At 41.0% G+C, this 20795-nt stretch overlaps 1 protein-coding gene across 1 annotated transcript in view; it reads right to left on the bottom strand.

Moving 5' to 3' along the window:
- Nucleotides 1-20795, bottom strand: part of cdh13 (cadherin 13, H-cadherin (heart)) — a 460534-nt gene that overhangs the window by 246980 nt on the left and 192759 nt on the right. The gene's annotated exons all lie outside the window — the stretch shown is intronic.

Below are 20795 nucleotides of genomic sequence, written 5' to 3'. Positions count from 1 at the left end.
ACCAAAATTGTCAAAACTTCATTGGACTTTATAAAGTTTTGTACTTTATAACAAAATGCCTTAATAAAGATTCACAGCATTTAGACTTTTTCAGAGCAGACATTTTGACCTGGCAGGAATAGCAAAGGTAGAATTAGTAACATTGAGGATGGCTCTGTTCCATTAAGTATCCCAGTGAGGCAGCATGCACAGGACCTCTCCTTAGTGGAGTGCAGCCATCATTCATGCCCTGCTGCTATGTCAAAATGTCTGTTCTGAAAAGGGTCTATTGATAAGTCTATCTTAACACTCCTGACAGATGATTAGGGAAGACCACAGTATACATTATTCAAAGAGGAACTACGCCCATTTTAAATTCATAAATGGTATTCCTATGGTTAAAAAATATTAGCAAACGTGAACTCACTCCCAAATCCAAAAACTATAGTGCTAAAACTCAAATTTGTGTTGTCATCAAGTATAAAGTCTGGAGCTGCTCCACAGACACTGCATTGGAAAAGATGTTAGTTGTAAATGACACTGAGAGCACCCAGGGGAGTGTACGTTTTCAGTTTCAGATCTGAGAACACTCATTTGGGTATTTAAAAAACAAAAAAACATTGTGGGTCCACAAAACCAGGCGCCCTGGTTTGTCTGTGGAGCAGCTCCAGACTTAATACTTGATGACATCACAGATTTGAGACTTCCTTCTCTGGTTTCTGGCTGTGAGAGAAATAGAAATTACTTTAAAGAAACAGAAATATACTTATGCACAGATAAGAAGATTGATACCACTTTACTGCTCGGAGCCAAAACCCAATGATAAGCTTAGTTTTATGTAAAGACTGGAACAAAGGGGAAAAAACAGCTCGGCTTGGTCCAAAGGGAAGAACATCTGTCTAACATCAGCATGCAACATTTTGTTTGTTTAATCCTTACAACACCAAAGTGCTGTACAGAGGTATGTGCTGGACTATTTCGCCGCCTCTGGACAGAGCCAAATTAGTTGTTTCTCTCTCTTTATACTCTTCCCCCTAAGTTAAGCTAACTGGTTACTGCCCTCAGCTATATATTTATTGTACAGACAGTGGTCTCAGTTTTCATATCTATCAGCTAATAAGTTCTGGAAAATATGTGCATTTCCCAAAATGTCAAACAATTTCTTTAAAAAATGGAAACAAAACTCTAAGTTTGTCATCAGGATTATGACTGAATATCAGCCCTTAAGCATACAGACAGAGGGATAAAGTGCTGACTGCTTTAAGATTTTGATGTTCCTACGCTTTCCCCCTTCTGGATGTGAACTCCCTCACATTAAAGCTAAAAGTCAGCACTTTAACCTTATAATCATGTTTCCATCATTTCAAGTCCAACAAGCTGGTGAACAGCTGACACCACAGCAACGTATCGCTGTGTAAATACTTAAAGGCTGTCTAAATACTTTCTTTTGCCAGTGTGTGTTGCACCTACCCAAACACACATAGGCTTGTCACCACTATGTCACCTTTGTGGGCCTCAGCTCTGTCGCTGTGTGCCAAGGATGTAAACGGTTCCCCTGCACTGCGCCTCATGATCAGACGGCTGCCATGGGGTCACCTTTAATGAGAGCGCGCTTCCATGGGATGGCAGCTAAAATGACGGCCTTTCTACTCCCCACTTGAAAGAGCATGGAAGATGAGACTGCAGTGTTACAACCCTATGCCAGACGGAACTCAAGCCCTTATAGCCTCTCCAAAGCTCCATGCCATTTATCTCTGTGTCCCACTTCATCTTTCTCTTCTGTTCCCTCTCGCTCTCGGGGTCCTTGCTCCACCGCTTGTTACTTTCTCTAATATGTCCATCCCTTGCTCTGCTGCTAAGTGTCCATTCTCCATTCATCTCTCTGTACTGCATCTTTTCGTGGTCACTCCTTCTGCTCCTCTTTGTTTGTCATTCCAAATGACGAGAGCGAGAAATGTCAAAAGTGTAGCAAAAGCAGTCATTTATGGACGATGGCTTATCTTCTTCCTCCTTTTCACCCTCCTTTCAATCTTGTTCCTATCTTGTCCTTGTAATCTTAGAGATTTTTGTTTTAAAAACAATAATATCAAGGGTACCTTCTCTTACAGTTTAGTTCTTAAATCAGATAAAGTTATTATTGTAGGCGATTTTAACATTCATGTCGACGTTGATAATGACTCCCTGGCTACCGCGTTTATCTCATTATTAGACTCCATTGGCTTCAGTCAGGGTGTACATGAACCTACTCATTGTTTTAACCATACCCTTGATCTAGTTCTGACGTATGGAATTGAAATTGATAACCTAAAAGTCTTTCCACAGAATCCCTCGCTATCGGATCATTATCTGATTACTTTTGATTTCTTTTTACTCGATTACACGCCACTCAGCAACAGTTACTATACTAGATGTTTATCAGATAGTGCTGTCGCAAAACTTAAGGAAAAGATTACTTCGTCGTTAAATTCAATACCAATACCTTCAGTAACAGAGGTTTCCCGTGCCGACTTTAACCTCTCCCGAATTGATCATTTTGTTGATAGCACCGTAGGCTCGCTCTGAACAACGCCGACTCTGTAGCTCCTCTTAAAAAGAAGTTAAAAGCAAAGAAAGTTCGCTCCTTGGTATAACTCTCAAACCCGTAAGTTAAAACAAATATCGCGAAAATTTGAAAGGAATTGGCGATTAACCAAACTGGAAGAATCTCGTTTAATCTGGACAGACAGTCTCAAAACTTATAAGAGGGGCCTCCGCAATGCCAGAGCAAACTATTACTCAGCTCTAATAGAAGACAATAAGAACAACCCCAGGTTTCTTTTCAGCACTGTAGCCAGGCTGACTGAGAGTCAGAGCTCTATTGAGCCTTGTATTCCCTTAGCCCTTAGCAGTAATGATTTTATGAGCTTTTTTAATGACAAAATTCTAACTATTAGAGGCAAAATTCATGACCTCCTGCCCTCAGATAGTACCTATCTAACCTCAAACACAGCTGTAAAATCTAATATATATTTAGATTGCTTCTCCCCAATTTCTCTTCAAGAATTGACTGCAGTGATTTCTTCATCCAAATCATCAACGTGTCTCTTAGACCCCATCCCAACTAGGCTACTTAAGGAGGTCTTACCTATAGTTAACACTCATATATTAGATATGATCAATATATCCTTATTAACAGGCTATGTACCACAGTCTTTTAAGGTAGCTGTAATTAAACCTCTACTAAAAAGCCCACCCTGGATCCAGAGGTGTTAGCCAACTATAGACCAATATCTAATCTTCCCTTTATGTCAAAGATCCTTGAGAAAGTAGTCGCAGACCAGCTGTGTGATTTTCTCCAGGATAATAATTTATTTGAGGAATTTCAGTCAGGATTTAGAGTGCATCATAGCACTGAGACAGCTCTAGTTAAAATTACAAATGACCTTCTGATTGCTTCAGACAAAGGACTCGTCTCTGTACTTGTTTTATTAGATCTTAGTGCGGCGTTTGACACAATTGACCATCAAATTCTGCTGCAGAGACTGGATCACTTAATTGGCTTAAAAGGTTCAGCACTAAGCTGGTTTAAATCTTATTTATCTGATCGTTTTCAATTTGTTGGCGTTAATGAACCATCCTTACGTACTAAAGTTTGTTTTGGAGTTCCATGAGTTCTGTGCTCGGACCAATCCTGTTTACTCTATATATGCTTCCGTTAGGTAACATCATTAGAAATCACTCTATAAATTTCCATTGTTATGCGGATGATACTCAGTTGTATTTATCAATGAAGCCAGAAGAAAGCAATCAATTAACTAAACTCCATAATTGCCTTAAAGACATAAAAACTTGGATGAGCACCAATTTCCTGATGTTAAATTCAGACAAAACTGAAGTTATTGTTCTTGGCCCCAAACAACTCAGAGACTCTTTATCTGATGACATAGTTTCTCTAGATGGCATTGCTCTGGCCCCTGCCACTACCGTAAGAAACCTCGGAGTAACATTTGATCAAGATTTGTCTTTTAATTCTCATTTAAAGCAAACCTCACGGACTGCATTTTTCATCTGCGTAATATTGCGAAAATTAGGCCTATCCTGACCGAAAGATGCAGAAAAATTGGTCCACGCTTTTGTTACCTCAAGGCTGGATTATTGTAACTCTCTATTATCAGGTAGCTCTAGTAAGTCCTTAAAAACTCTCCAGCTAATTCAGAATGCAGCAGCACGTGTACTAACAGGAACTAAGAAACGCGATCATATCTCTCCTGTTTTAGCTTCTCTGCACTGGCTCCCTGTAAAATCCAGAATTGAATTTAAAATCCTACTGTTAACTTATAAAGCTCTAAATGGTCAAGCTCCATCATATCTTAGAGAGCTCATAGTGCCATATTATCCCACCAGAACACTGCGCTCTGAGAACGCAGGGTTACTCGTGGTCCCTACAGTCTCCGAAAGTAGATCAGGAGCCAGAGCCTTTAGCTATCAGGCTCCTCTCCTGTGGAATCATCTTCCTGTTACGGTCCGGGAGGCAGACACCGTCTCCACATTTAAGACTAGACTTAAGACTTTCCTCTTTGATAAAGCTTATAGTTAGGGCTGGCTCAGGCTTGTCCTGTACCAGCCCTTAGTTAGGCTGACTTAGGCCTAGTCTGCCGGAGGACCCCTCTATAATACACCGGGCCCCTTCTCTCCTTCTCTCTCTCTCTCTCTCGTATCCTATTACTGCATCTAGCTAACCCGGCCATTCTGGATGTCACTAACTCGGCTTCTTCTCCGGAGCCTTTGTGCTCCACTGTCTCTCAGATTAACTCATATCACAGCGGTGCCTGGACAGCGTGACGTGTGTGGTTGTGCTGCTGCCGTGGTCCCGCCAGATGCCTCCTGCTGCTGCTGCCATCATTAGTCATTAGTCATACTTCTTCTGTTATTATACACATATGATTATTGTCACACATGTATACTGCCAGGTATTAATACATACTTTCAACATATTGTACCGCAGTAACCAGAACTATAACTATAATATTATTACTTCCATTAATGTTGTTGTAAGATACTGTCATTACCTGCATATCTCTCTCTCGCTCTCTCTCTCTCTCTCCCTCTCTCTCTCTCTCTCTCTCTCTCTCTCTCTCCCTGTGTCATATGGATTACTGTTAATTTATCATGTTGATCTGTTCTGTACGACATCTATTGCACGTCTGTCCGTCCTGGAAGAGGGATCCCTCCTCAGTTGCTCTTCCTGAGGTTTCTACCGTTTTTTTTCCCCCGTTAAAGGGGTTTTTTTGGGGAGTTTTTCCTTATCCGCTGTGAGGGTCTTAAGGACAGAGGGATGTCGTATGCTGTAAAGCCCTGTGAGGCAAATTGTGATTTGTGATATTGGGCTTTATAAATAAAATTGATTGATTGATTGATTGATTACTGTGAGCTGTGTTAGAAACCCCTAATCACACACACATACGGTCTATCATTGTATATTTTCCTCATCTTCCTGTCCGTGTGAGGACATAAACACGGACATACAAAAGCCATCCATGCACATACACACAAATAAACAATCACACACACTCTCACAGGTGCAATAGCTGCCATTCAGGACAGAGACGTTTCTGAGCAGCAATCATAGCTGCAGCCAGCACCTGCTGAGAGTGACAAACTGGGTCAGATAAAGAGAACAAACAAAAACAAAACAAAACAAAACAAAACAAAAAAAGAATGAGAATGAGGTGCAACATTGGTTGGAGTCACAGATGGCTCTGCGTCAAACTTGGATGGTTGCGGGGGGGGGGGGGGGGGGGAGGGGGGGGGTGGAGGAAAAAACAGGAACGGACGTACAGGGAGGATGTGGGGGCGTGTAAGGATGCAGAATGAGAGGGGAGGAAGTAGAGAGTGTGAGAGAGGGAGAGATCGCTGATAAAGACACGTTAACTTCAGCTGAAGAGTACTTGAAGTGTCAGGAGAAGTTTAGTGTTTAGGAGACGGCTCTGTGGGGGGGGAGTGTGATCATTTGCGACGCACATACACACACGCACTCGGGCTCTCACGCATGCTGGCACAGAAACGTGCACCCAGTGGCTTTGTCTCCACTGAGTCTGTCTCCCTCTGTGTGTGTGGGAGGACTGATGGGAGAATCTCACCTCTTTCTATCAGCTCTCATTACCAGCCAAGCAGACATGAAAGACTGCGGGGCTCGTGATGCTGTGCAAAGATGACAGGAGGTGTGGCGCAGCTCCGCAACACCAAACACCTCTGAGCGCAAGGAGAGGATGAGCACTGAAACAATGGCTCGGCACCTGAGTTTGTGTGTGTGTGTGTGTGTGTGTGTGTGTGTGTGTGTGTGTGTGTGTGTGTGTTTGTGTGTTGGCTCGTGTGTATAACAAGATTTAAGCTTGATAACATCTCCTGCTGTTTGTGTTCCTGTCAGGAGTCAGGAGGGCAACAAACAAAAACCTGTGGAATAGCAACACAGGTGTGTACAAATACGTAATACACACAGACATCTTCTCAGGAAAGTTATGTAACTTGTAAAAATACACTTGGGTGGTTGTGTGTGTGTGTGTGTGTGTGTGTGTGTGTGTGTATGTGTGTGCATGTCTCAAAAATCAAGAAAAAAATCTGCTGCGCGAAACAAAGTGTGCCAAAGAAAGTGTATGTTGGCCCAAAGAAAACATCATTACGCTCAATCATTATCATGCTAATTCTGTATACACAAGCACACACACTCCTCATGTCCTTGTGCTTTTTGAGGGAGAATGAGGGAGGATTTAACTCCAGTGTGTATGTTAGAGAGAGTATGCAGTAGCATCCCTTAGTGGTGCTTCTGTTATCCCTATCAAGGTCATACAGCCAGCTGCGAATGACAATCACTGGCCATGAAAGGACTCCTGGGACCAGGCCAGGCCGTGTGTGTGTGTGTGTGTGTGTATGTCTGTGTGAGAAAAAGTGAGAGAGAAGAGGAGGCACTGAAGTGATGGTCTGACTGTGCCCATGAATGTGAGTGCATTATTGCGCGCGAAACCCAGAGTGTACCAAAATGTGTATACAGTTTGTGTGTGTGTGTGTGTGTGTGTGTGTGTGTACAAGCATGCCGGGCTTGGACCAGTGCTCTGCCTGAATGTCCTCCCACTCCTGTCTGCTAATAAGAGGGATGAGGCGTGGCGGAGAGACTCGGTGAAGACACGGACAGGTTGAACTGACCCGAGTCTTCAGCGCAGGACAATGGGAAAACAATGGTGTTAATTAACAAGCTTTGATTGGTTAGCTGGGCCTCTGCTAATCATTACCCATTAGCCACTGTGTCCTGAGCCAATCACAACAAGCCTGAGAGGGGCAACAATCAAGAGGGAGCCTTGTTGAAAAAGAAAAAAACAGGAATACAGGAGTGTCATTAAGCGGCAAGACCGTGTTAAGAGGGTCAGCAGGGACTGGTGCAGTGGGAAAGAAGCTTCAGTTCACACAGTCCAGCTTGTTCATGCTTCCTCATGTGTTATTTTTTTGGCTTTTTTAAGGCAACAACACACATTCACACAACCATAAACAGGCCAACTTGAGGGAAATTAAAATATATTTTGAAACTTTTTAGCTTGAAAGATGGCCATTAAAATCCCAGAAGACACCAGATCAAAATAAAACAAAAATGGATATGGTGAAAGAATCCAAATAAAAATAATTATGTTTGAATTAAATGCCTTCGGCGCTGGGGAGAGGCTGTGGTTGTGCTCAGGCAGCAGGATGAGCAATCACTCAGTCTTGCTTAAGCTCACGCAAGGACAGCATCTCTTGGGCAGTTCACACCTGACAAATATGTTTTTTATTGCCTCTCCTTGTTTTTTTTTTCTTTTTTCTTTTTTCTTTTTTTAAAGCTCCTCTCATCAAAATGGATTTCACATCTGCTCAATGTTTCTGGGGGTCCGGGCATGAATTGGAATTTATGTCAAGACAGTTTTAACACACCGCCAGCGAACATCCGCCACAAACAGGCATGATTAACATGCTGAAAGACAGACGGGGAGGAAAAGGCCGGAACTTTCTGGGCTTCCTAAGACAATTAAGAGAATCAATTAGACTAAATGACGAGGCCCGCAGGCTGCCTGATTTCTAATGTCGGAACATCTCACAACACAACTTGCTCACTTCCTGCTTGGAAGCTCAGATCCCCTGTATCGAATGGCTGTGTTAGTGAGAGGAGAAGCGATGGAACGAGACAAAGACAGATTAAGTGGAGGGGAGAGAATAAAAGGAATGGAAAGAGAGTTATAAAGGAAGAAAAATAAACATGTAACAGTTGTCAGACAACAGGTAGCAAGACAGGCGAGAGAAACAGATTGACAGGGAGAGCAAACGAGAAGGCACTCTGCACTGAAACAATGGAACAAAGGTGCCAGACATGTCTGTTCTCCTTACTATATTAGCTGGGGCTATAGCCAAACCAGGCCCTCATTCCTCTCACCAAAAATACTTTATTGGAGCTGTCATGTCAAGTCAGACACATTGTGTTGATTTGTGAGCTGGTAAGGACAGATAAACACAGGTTGAATGACTGACAGCTCCAGTGCAGCGCCGAAAGTTAAGATGGCTTTATAGATTGCAGTGTTTGAGATTTCATGCTGATACATCTGAGATTTCCATTTGTAATTGAATGGAGATGTGTGTATGTGTGTGTGTGTGTGTGTGTGTGTGTGTGTGTGTGTGTCCATCTATTTTTCATACACGGGCCTGAGTCTATCTAAAGCCCTATTTCCACAGGACTAGTATTACCTGGGGACCTCAAGTAATTTGTAATAATTGTGGAGGCTGTCTGTGATGTAGATTCCGTGCAAATCTGCCATGTCCGTACTTTGTCAAGTAAAAATTCCACCACAAATGACCTACCATACTATGTCAAACACAGAGGTCATTTAGTATGGGTCCTGTGTGAATTGGCATCTCAGTGATTGGGGGTCGTATTTAGATTATTTTGTTTTCTTTGCACCTCTTTTCTGACTCTCTCCTGGTCATGTTATGGAAGTTTTTGGCTAGCAATTAGAAATGAAAGATTTGACAGCATTTTGGGCACAGGAGACTCATCTCACTACACAGCATGGAATGATGAGATGGATGACATGGAGCAATGTGTGGCAGAATGGGTTTTGTTTGTTTAACCCACATTTAAAAATGAATTTTAAAAATAGGTTAACACGCTATGGTTCTGTTTCATGTTTCTGTGTTGTGTAGAATGGATTTACAAATAACTGTGCGCTTCATATCCATAGGATGACAACAGTAAACGTGAGTAAAATATATAGACTTCACTTACCCTGTGCGAATGTGCTGCATGAACCACTGATGTTGGGAGTAATTTCTAAATCCCATGAGGATTCCTGGTAATAACTAGCTCTGTGTAAACAGGGCTCAAGGATGTACTAGATGATTGGTAGGTCAGCAGCCTATCACAAGGCTAGTACACGTTGACTGATACATTCCAAGGGCATTTGTGAGTTTGGTCTAACCTGCATTTCTTTTTGCACTTTTAGGGAAATAGACCTACACAGCCATGAGGAGGACATACTGACCTCAGACAGAAAGGCTGAAGAAAGTTATGAGGGCTAAAAGTATCTCACTGTGAGAAGATAACGCTACCTCTGAGCCACCCGATCTGGTGGGCTGTTGTTCACTTCACACTTCGAGAAAATTTTAATTGCAACTAAACTAAATTCTCTCAGTTGAAGGGTTGAAGTAAAAAGAAAAATCTAAGAAATCTAAAAGTCATGACATGCTAAATGAATGCCATATGTATTCCAAATTAACTTACATGAAGTCCTGTTATGGATGATCACTTTGCTTCCAAATCTAAAGGAAGATTTGACATTGTGAGCAACTTGTTTCAATTTAAGAAGAACCAACTTTGCGTCAATCACTACGGAGTGCATTGCAATTCTCTATTCAAAATTTTGACCAACCCCTTTATAGTTACAGCTGACAAGATGCTGGACTTGGCTTAGGTTAGCTATCTTTGTCATTTATAAAATATCTGCTAGTACTTACTTTACAGTAGTTTATACACAATTTCTTCTTTCCAGCTGAATCCTGACTTATACAGTGTATCTCTGCCCAGTCTAAACAAAACATGTCAGCAAACATAAACATATTTGTAACATACAGAGGGGCTGACAGTTATCTGTCAAACCATCAGTTTTTGGTCATCACCTGTGATTGGCCTGCCACAAGATTTAATAGAATCCTAGATTTTTTGACATTAGAGGAATTGCAATTCAAAACCTTCACGAGATAAAGGGAAAACTGTTCAAAGCTGGAGCAGGCTGATGGCTTGTCATTATATAATTAAACAGATGCCTGAGAACACTGACACTATTAAAAAATAGATCCTGAACTTTCTACAAAGATGACTAATCCAGTTCAAGTTTTAAAATGTGTTTTGCAAAATTTGCAACACTTCAACATTTTTCAGACCTGCCTCCTATAGTAACACAGCACACAGCTCGGGGTATATAATATTTAACTCACTGCCACTATAAATATAGGTAAATATGTATATCAGCACTGGCAGACGAGATGAGTGTAATGGATTTGAGGTACGAAGGGCCAAGCTTCTAGGAACAGCTCTGGGCAGTGAGGTGATTTTGGCACAGTCAGTATTGCAGGACACGTGGTGCAAAACCACTATATGCAGCCATTACAAAAGTAAAGGTAAAATTAGTAATGCATTTTTTAGAAGCACCCTTAGATGACCCTTTTTATTATCAGAATTGTATCCATTAGGTCCAGTAAAAATTGAAAAAATCTTTATGAGCCAAATTAGTCAATTATTTTAATGCCTTTTCATGCAAGAAGCCAACAGGAAGTCAGCCAACACAGCCAGAGAGAGAAGGTCAGTAGTGCACATGGGCCCCAAAACTCTAAACCCAGAGGAAGCCTGAAAAACTTTTTTTGACATATGCACCTGGTCAAGGTCTGAAATTAGCACCCATCACCCCCAAAAATGCAGGTAAATTCTTGGGCAGGTAAATTCTAACCAATGAACATCAATAAAAAGACACGCACACATACCTGGCTCTTCTCTTGCACAGTGCGTGCATATACCAACTCATATATAACCTATGCAATCATGAGCCAGTAAGTTGTGTATAACCAATGTGATCCAGAAGCCTCCGATCATGCCACCAATGCACTGATGGGAGTGAAGAAGGAGTAAGTATAAAAAAAAAATGAAAGTCTGCATAAGGAGACAGGTTTGGATGGTGGATGGGTCAAACAACACAGGACTTTCCCCAAAGAGACCGGTGTTTGAAACTATGTGAAAGCAAGTAAACTAAGTAATTTTGAGGTATGTCATCAGCATATTTCTTTTTCCTAAACCTCATCTATATAACTTCACTTGCCAAAACCTAAAGCCACCCAACCATGTTCCTTTTCCTTAAGCTGACCAAAGTAACTTAACTTGCCTACATAACTTTACTTGCCTTGACCTAATCTACGTAACTGTAACATCATCCTTGTGGCGCTAATGCATTAGTTATCATATGAACCACTGTATGAGGAGAGTTGTACATTATAAACTGTATAAATAATGGATGTAGCTACTGTGACATCACCCATGGTTTGTGGACTGCTATTTTGAAGCACTGAATTCAGCATTTCAACCGTTCTCCCAAAAGCCAGAAAAGACCATATTTGGACGAGAGGCTGGAGCTGTGGAGGAGCAAAGGGTGGCTCTGACTCAGACTGCTAGTGACACTTCACAGACAGCCTGTCAATCAAGTCCTTAAATATACGTAACTTTGGGCCTCAGTAAAATGTAAATGGATAAGTTATAAAAAAAATCCAGCCCCTGTACAGATGTCACGTATGTTAAAATTAGCTTTAGAGATCAAAACTGTTTTTTGTAACAGGCTGTAAATATGTTTATCAATACTGTAAAGCTTTGTGTAACATGGGTGTCTCTGGGGATTTGGTCTGTTTTGGAGCCAGCCTCAAGTGACCACTTAATTAACTGCAGTTTTTGGCACTTCCGCATTGGCTTCATTTTTCAGCCCTGGAGGTTGCTGCCTGTTGCATATATATACACAACGACATGTTACTGTCTGAACTTCACTAGTGTCAGTATCAATTTCATCTGAAGGGATTGGTTATGCTGCGAGCATGTGGTCAAGCAAGAGAGAAGGAGTGTGACAGTGGATGCACTTAGACCAGACAGTTGATGTCAAATGGAGCAGAGACGAAATTAACAGGTGAGTTGTCAGTTGGTAGTACACGTAGTGTAGGTTTCCATGAATAAGCACTGCAACTCCTCAATGTGAAAAGTACCCTCGCAACCCTGACCCCAAAAAGCAGAACTCCCCAAAAGCCATGATGTAATCTGAACACTGGTCATGATGTCTACATGATTAAATGTTAGTCCTTATTTAGCACATAGAATGGCAGATAACATTTCTGAGTAGCAGACAAAAATACATGCCTGCCACAGTGGCAAGCAGTAAAAAAATAAAAGTTCACTTCAGACTCCAGTGAGCAATGGAATATTTGGGGGCCATCTTGGGACATGGAAGTTCTCTAAGTATACCCATGATACAGACAGACAGGGAAATTTACAATCAAAATATATGATATAGAATCAATGAATGGTACAGTACATGGAGGTTACCCTGCCTCCTATCCCCACCTTGAGAATAATGCCTGACTCACACATAATCCCAAACATGAGCAAAAAAGGGTTGAGGAATAAACATTTAAAGTACTTGAGCTGTGATTGATTTATCCTCCTGAATACTTGAGCAGCCTAAAAAAATGCTCCTATCAGCAGTGACTGAAGTGGCGCCTACTAAGAGACAAATTTAAGCATATCAATTTCATTGCATGCTCCAGCTGCTGTGTGAGTTGTTGTGAGCTGTTTATGGGCCCCCAGGGGAGGGCAGGGGAGAGACCTCTGTATCAAAACAATTCCACAGCTAGCAGGAGGTGTGACATAAACAACAAGGTTCTTACCCCTCCCTTGTGAGTCCCGCTGACAGCCAACCCACCCGCACCCCGCCAGCACACACACACACTCACGCTTGCATGCACGCGCACGGTCATACATGTCAAACTGTAGCCCTTGCAATCTCACCTCTTCGCCTGCTTCCTACTGCTTATCTCACGGAGAGAAGGAGGGAGCATGAAAAATGAATGGCTGCCATATGGAAATGGTAGGTTGCGTAAGAAGAGGAAAGCTATTGGTGTGGAAAATCAATTTCACCAAGTCGCCGACATATAGCCTCTATTGGGTAAAATAGCCCACATTAGCCTGTCTTCTCATGCAAAGCTGACTGTGGAGGTAGGGAAGAAGGATGGAGGGATACAGGGATGAGAGGAGGATGGATGGAATTTGCGACTGGGAAGTGGAGGGAAGAAGAATCAGGATGGCATGTATGTACTGTGCGTCCAATTTCTCTCACGAATATATAAAAGTACTACAGAAGAGCTATATCAGCTCCACTCACAGCAGGTCCCTGGCATACTGTAGGGATAATTTGTGTCCCCTATGGACCATTGATCTGCTGACTCTGTTACACGACCCCCTGCAGACTATGGTTGTCCCCCAAAAATATCACCCAATGGTTTGACACTCGCCTATTCCACTGTTCTTCACTACAACCTGGTATCTCCAGGCCCTCGAAATGCTTCACAGGGACCTTATTGAGTGCAGTGCTGGTATGAGCTGGAGGCCAAAGCTTTGTGCTGTGGTCATGCTCTCCAGGGTACAATTATCTATTATGTGCAGGGCTCAGTATGGAATATCTATTTATGTTAGTCTCTCCGGGCACTGAGAGACGTGGTTGGTCTTGTTGCGCCCAGTCTTATCTCAAACAAAGCTCCCTGACACGTAGAGATACATCAAAGCTATGTTACACAGGGTGAGATAAATGTGAGTCTTGCACAGGCTCAAAAATGTATGGTAGTTGGTTGACCATTTGTTCTAAGATGCAGGTGATATGATTTACCTGCACAGACTTCTCACCACAGAAACTTTAACAATGTGATTCCTTTTGAGAGGAAATCATAATCTGCCACATAAACAATAAGTTGTGTCACATCTTGTTTGCCCTTTTCCACAGAGTTCAAGCTGGACAAGTAACATCCTTCATCAGTGACAAAAAAATTAATAAATCCTCGTGGTGAAGAAGCATGCATTGGAGTCATGCAGAAAAAAAAGCCCCAGTCTAAAACTCTTTTACGGCTTTCACTGTCAATAGGGACCCTTAATGACTGCAGGCCCGAAAAACTTGAGAATAGCAAAGAATTAAACTAGGTGTCAGACAGTGATGTTATAGAGTAACAATTATATTTTCCTTTGTCAGGCTTTAATGAGATAAACAGGGAGTAAGAGGTCTGTCTCCATTTGAAATTTGTTTTTATCCACTAGCACAGCTGTTTCTAGCTGTCTTTAACAACACATTCTCAAAGCTAAACAACAGGATTGGTCTTTTGCCAGTGACTTCCAAAATGACGTACATGAAGCACTAACAGTCACAGTTTTAAACACGTGGTTAAAGTTGTGAAACACAACTACAAAAAAACTATGTGGTTAGGTTAAGGGAAGAAAAATACTTGGTTAAGTTCAGGGAAAAGATCATGGTTTTAAAATAAGGATGCTGACTTTTGGTTTCAACAGGAACAGAATGGCTGCCTCCTGGGTGAAAGTCCTGTGTTTGTTTGACCTGGCCACAACCATCTCAATATGTGGACTTTGTTGGTCTTTATACTATGTCACCTGACTTCTTCCTTTGCCCCCGTCATACAACAGAAACTACAGGTCGACATCTAAACACACACACATATATATATATATATATATATAAACAATAAACGTAAAATATGGGTCGTATAAGCTGCTCACATGCCTGGCAGCATCAGGGAGGAATGTGGCGAGGCAAGGACGAACGTTAAGGCGACAAAAGTCCAAGTTGGGGAGCAGGAGGGGTGGTGGATGGGTCCAACAAACACTGACTTTCACCCAAGAGAGCGGTGTCGCATCCTGTAAGATTCTAAAGCCAAACCCTGTTCTATTTTCCTAAACCTAACCACTTCATTTTGCTGCCGAAACCCAACCATGTGCGTTTTTTGTTGAAGAAAAAAAAATGTCAATTTACGGTGTTGTATGAACATCTATGTAAACGTTAAATTTCCTGTGAAAACGGAAGTGTATATTGAAAGAAGACAATGCATGTAACAGGCAGAACTTGACACCATGTCCCAGAACATCAACAACCAACACACCCAGGGTACCTTGCATGTCATATGTGGACGTGGAAAGTCCATGACCAAAACGTCAGTATGTGACTGGCTGGAGTGAGAATGTGTTGGTTTTTGCATTAGGGCAGGCTGGTTTTAAATACATGTACCCTAACAAATTGAAAGTGTGAGCATAAACATTTTGAATTGAATCTGCCAAGTTAATTAAATTCTGCTGTTTATTGCATTTAGTATACCAGAGTCAAGTTGCATAAAATAAACCTTGTATTTGTCTTAAATTTACCTGTTGCATAAAGCCACCCTATAACTGATTAATGTAAAACTGACTTAGACAACCTGTCGCTCAATGTATTATGAGTGAAGTAAGACATTTCACAGGCAAGAAAAAAGTGGTGGATGCAAGTGAGACACGTAGGGGCAGAGTTTTTAACACACTGGTAGCACCACTGGTAACACCATTGATTAGCTCAGTATGACAGTTGATGAAATACCACTGTCAGTGTTACTGTATCTGCAGTTTATGTGCTTGCAGCGCTTGGGGCCTTAATTCTATGGTGTGTGTGTGCCACCTTACTTATACTTTGTATCGCATTTGTGATCATCTCGTACGCCATTCCCTATTCAACTCGCTAGTTCAGGGTCAGACATTGCGCTAGACTTTTTCGTCGCCAGTCATTTTGACCGACAAGGTCATAAAAATCCGGCCATAATCTATTTTTACCCGTCATTTTAATTTTCGTTTTTAAATGATAATAAAGATATTCAAAGACATTTAGTTTTCATTCGTTCGTTTTTAATAAATCCAACAAGCAAGTTATAAAGTGTGCATTAATAAGGACATGAACGAAATGATGAACAGACATCCACACACCCATGCCATTAGGCTTTGCCCTGGACATACCGGACGGCACTAACGCGTCACTAACGCGTCCGGTGTGTCCAGGGCGTTATGTAGTTATGCCTGTAGGCTCGGTGACACAAAATTAAAATTGTAATGAAGTGATTATCATATTGAAAAATGTGTTCGGTATTGCACTGTTGTGTTATTTTAAATTATAAACACGGTATTTTCTCCTCACGTTCCTCAGTGCGTGTTGTTATTTCATTTTGAAAATTGGCCGGAGTCTCTCGTCTTTTCTGTGTCCGACTTCCTGTTTGGTACGATCCGCTTGATCCAGTTTGACAGAAGCGCTCGTGGCTCCCGTGAAAAATAGACCAGATGCCGAACTGCTGCCTCTACTCCACAGGCGCTCCGCTCTGCTCAGCGGCCTGTGTGGACAGTCAGATAGGTTAACATGGGCACTGACTGAAAACTGCCTCCACTGCTGGGTGCCGTGCTTCGGTTTCGCATCCGATGTGTCCAGGGCGTTATGTCAACAACGCTACATGAAGCAGATAAATGACTTTTTCTCTGCAGTGTGAAAACGGCAGCCACTTAAACCACTGACTGTGCACTCCGCCGCCAAGTGGGCAGGGGTGGTAATTGCAACCGACGTCAAAATGACCGACGGCCTTCAGATTTTCCGGTCATTGTTGTAAAAAACAACGGTCAATGACCGAGAATATCCGGTTAACGCGACCCCTGTTCAGGGGTTGGCTGACAATAACGTTACACATGACGAACTGTTTGCTGGTGAAAATCTTGATATTGGTTTGGGGACAATGGCATGGTGGGATAGCTAACTTGTGTTGATCGTAAATGTTGTCAAATTATATTTACTGTTTGTCAACCATAGGTAATGTTAGTGACTTTGAATCTTGCTAACCTTACGTTAGCTTTCTGGTTCATATCTGAGCCGAAGGGTTCTATGTGCTGACTGGACTAGAAATGTCCCTAGCTGCATATTAAGCTTGTAGCCTGTGGTTATTATGAGCCATATTTGGCTCATTTGCCTGTGTCAGTGCTGCCTCCTCCTATCAGACAACAGCATTGGTGCCATTGCTCAAGCTTAGCCAGGGGTGTAGGGCCAACTTTCCTCCCTCAAATGAAGTCAGTCTTAATATTTATGCAATAGACAGACATCTATGTTTATGTAACTGGCCCTAGGTGATAATTTTTGACAAAAAGTCTTGTATATGTGAGGCTTTTCATTTCAAAAGTAGTCCAAGACAGATAAAGAATCATAAAAGGAGATAAAACTTGACAAATAAATCAACAAAAAGGGTTTAACAAAAATAACAGGAAAAATAGTAAGAACTTGCAAGCACAAAATAAAGCTAAGAAAAAGCCCTCACATTAACTCATTTTTGAGATGGTGCCGATTTTGCTAGCGGGAGCCAATGTCATCTGGCACTGTGCCTGCACGTACTGTGATGAGTGAATATGTATCTGGAGTCGCTGATATTTCACAGCCTCAAATATTAATAAAACATTGCAGTGCATGTGTGACATACACGTTTCATCATCCATCACCTGCAAGAATACATGAAACATTAATAACGTATGACTTCATTAGCATGCAATACAGCCTCGAAAAACTTGAAAACTGTTTTTGCATGTGCTTTGTTTTTGTCTGAATTTTTGTTATGGACTATACTGATGGAAAAATATTTAATGAGAAGGGGAGAAAGTAACAACACACAACCAAACAACCATATTATGCGCAGAAACTCACATATGCACATTTCATTCAAGTGTTGGCATTTCCATTTAATGGTAATATATAACACTCAACCTCATCTGAATTAACCATGGCTGAAAACTAACATTTCTAAAATATGATTTACCTACTGTATGTTTCCTTGAGTAGACATCATTAAAGTCAATCCCATGATGCAACGCCTCAGGAAATATATGCCTCTGCTTTTACTTGCAATGCCTTTCCTGACAGAGTACATTACTTGGATGTTTGAGCTGGCTTTAAAATGTGGAAATCTATTCCTGTGTTCATCATGATATTCCGGGCACAGGATCTGACTTAATGTTACTGACTAGGACCACATTCCTCAATAATGATTGCTCTTAGATGTAAAAAGTCTTCCTATAAAAGATAAGTATGATCCTATGAGAGTCTGTTTATTACCTATGTGCATTTTTGAAAGCAGCACATCAAGAACTTTTTGGTGGAGCTGTCTATCCTTCAACATGACCCCCAGTTAACATACCAGCTCACTTTCTGTGTAGTAAAGCAGCTAAAATGATTGGAAAAGCATGATATTGGTGATTTAAATCACAACATCAAGCAATAAGATGGCACGAAGGAGAAATAAATGGAATACTATATTATTTAGTGCAATAAACAATAATATTGTTAGCATATAGTGAACAATTGGCACCGTATAGTAAAACTGTTGTCTCCTGTAGAGAAAAATGGGCACTGCAAATACAAAAGCTGCTTATATTATTTATCTAAATTTTATATATACATACTGACATATTATATTAAATTTGTGTAGAGGGTTTTTTTTTTGTGAAATGTTCTTGCATATGAAAAAAAAAAATCACAGAATCTAATAAGTGCCCAAATAAAAATGACCAGGAAATCAAATTTTAAACTCATCTGCGGCCACTCTTGTGTTGAATGAATGATGAATTTCTGAATTTCTGCTCCTGGTCTGATATTTTTAATATCAGTTATATTTGGGGGAAAAAAATTAACATGGCTAACCTTGTATGAAGTAGTTCCCTCACAATAACTGGTTGATTTCCAAGGTCTGACAGGCTCTAATTGTTCTTTAACTGATAGTTAATTAAAACAAATCCATGCACTCCATCTACTTCCAGTGCATATGTATGTGACTCCCAGACTGACCTACGACTTAAACAGACTGAAAGACTGAATGTTTCTTTCATTCAGTCAGGTAACAATAATCCACCTGTACTATAACATGGTAATATTTATAGGCAAGCCACACCATCTATACTTCAGTCATTAGATGTTTTATGTCACACGGCCCGTAGATTTGTAACAGCTTAAGAGCTCATCACCGCGGTTTAACCAGGAGAAAATAACTGCTTCAGTGAGTTGATTGGTTTGTTTTGCAAGTTCCCAATGTCAGAAGTGAGCTTGGTTAAAGCTCCATTCAGAAGGGAAAAAAACTGCAGCACATATCCAGGATGAGAAATTGGATCACTTAATTTAAATTGTGAAGTATTAATCCAAACCTATTTATATACCTGCAATTTTGTCTACTTTCTTCTCCCTGGTTAATTGCCAAAAGCTAATGAATACATACATAACCAAGAGGACTAATGCACTACATTATATTGGGTGGTATAAGCTAAGTCAGTCATGCAGGTAAGACTGAGGTACATATAACTGCATTCTGAATACAAATAACATACACTGAGACAGTCAAAAATACAGCATGACAAACAGCAAGGCCAGATTACTGTCTGTGATAGACAAAAAGCCTAACTCTTGCCGATGTATTAAGTGGACATGAATGAAAGCTTTTACTGTGTTTTAGTCATAGTAGAATAATGCTAAAATGTCTAGGCACAATCAAAACACTTCAACTGGTCTTCACTCTATAATCAAGTGATTTTTTGAGCATAAATTGGACACTGTCCTTCTTTAATTTAAGAAATAAATAAAGCAAGGGCTTGCCTATTTAGAAAACCATTAGAGCATTGCTGCTAATTACATCCACGCTAATGACGGTATCCACACAGAATATCTTGACTTGTTAGTCAAAATAACAAGGATTGAGAATGTGCAAGACATCAGGTTGTTAAAAGAAAGGGTAATTATGTACTGAAAAATATATATACACTCAACATCATCATCATCCCTCAGCAACAACAACAAGTTATTGCTGTGCTTCCATGCGCCTGGTCATGAGTCCTGTGAGTGATATGCACTCCGATCTGGGACAGCAAATCAATCACTGTCAGGCTGAGATGAAGGGTAAAGTATCTCCTGCATAGCTTAGTGCTTGGCCATTGTGCATTAGCCCACAACCACAGTCAGAAGAAACAGTATGCTAAACAGCTGCAGGCGCTGATCTTTTTGTTCGAGCAGAAGCAACACAGCAGGAGTCCGCTTAAGACCTTTTGACTGAGTGACATAAGTAATAAACTGCGATGAGATAATGGAGTTTGGCAGTGAAAATGGCATAAACAACTGTCGAGGAAATGTATCTCTGTTTTCTACATTTGGCTGGCATTAAATAAAGTCTCTGGTAAGTTTGAATGTAAGCTAGAATGAATAGTGTTGGCCCTTAAGCCCTGTTTCCAACAAACACAGTCGGTATGGTACCTTTGGAACCAAAGATAACCCTTCAGACATGGTACCTAGACCCTAGCGTTTCCACTGCAAACAGTACTCTTAAATGTGGGTGGGGCTGTTGTCATTCACTGCTCCGTCCAGCACTCACTGTATTTACTCATTACTGGTGACATAGGTGGAAGTCTGCCTCTTGTTTTTGGGGTTGCATGCCGACATTTTCAGAACAAAATAAAATTGGCTGCAATGAGAGTCTCTATCGATGAGATATTTAAAATTTTGTGCATTTAGTCCCTTTTTTTTCTCTGAGTGAGGACTGAGATATATGCTGTTAATATATATAAATACACAATATATAAAGATCCACTAATTACTTAAAGTGTCTGCTGTGTGAAACTAATTGAATGGTCAAAGTTGTCATAGTGAAATTTAAGGACT

This window comes from Epinephelus fuscoguttatus, linkage group LG4 (genome assembly GCF_011397635.1).
Source record: "Epinephelus fuscoguttatus linkage group LG4, E.fuscoguttatus.final_Chr_v1".
NCBI classification, from domain to species: Eukaryota; Metazoa; Chordata; class Actinopteri; order Perciformes; family Serranidae; genus Epinephelus; species Epinephelus fuscoguttatus.
Note: the sequence above shows the minus strand (reverse complement) of the source record. Positions and strands in the feature narration are given on the sequence as shown.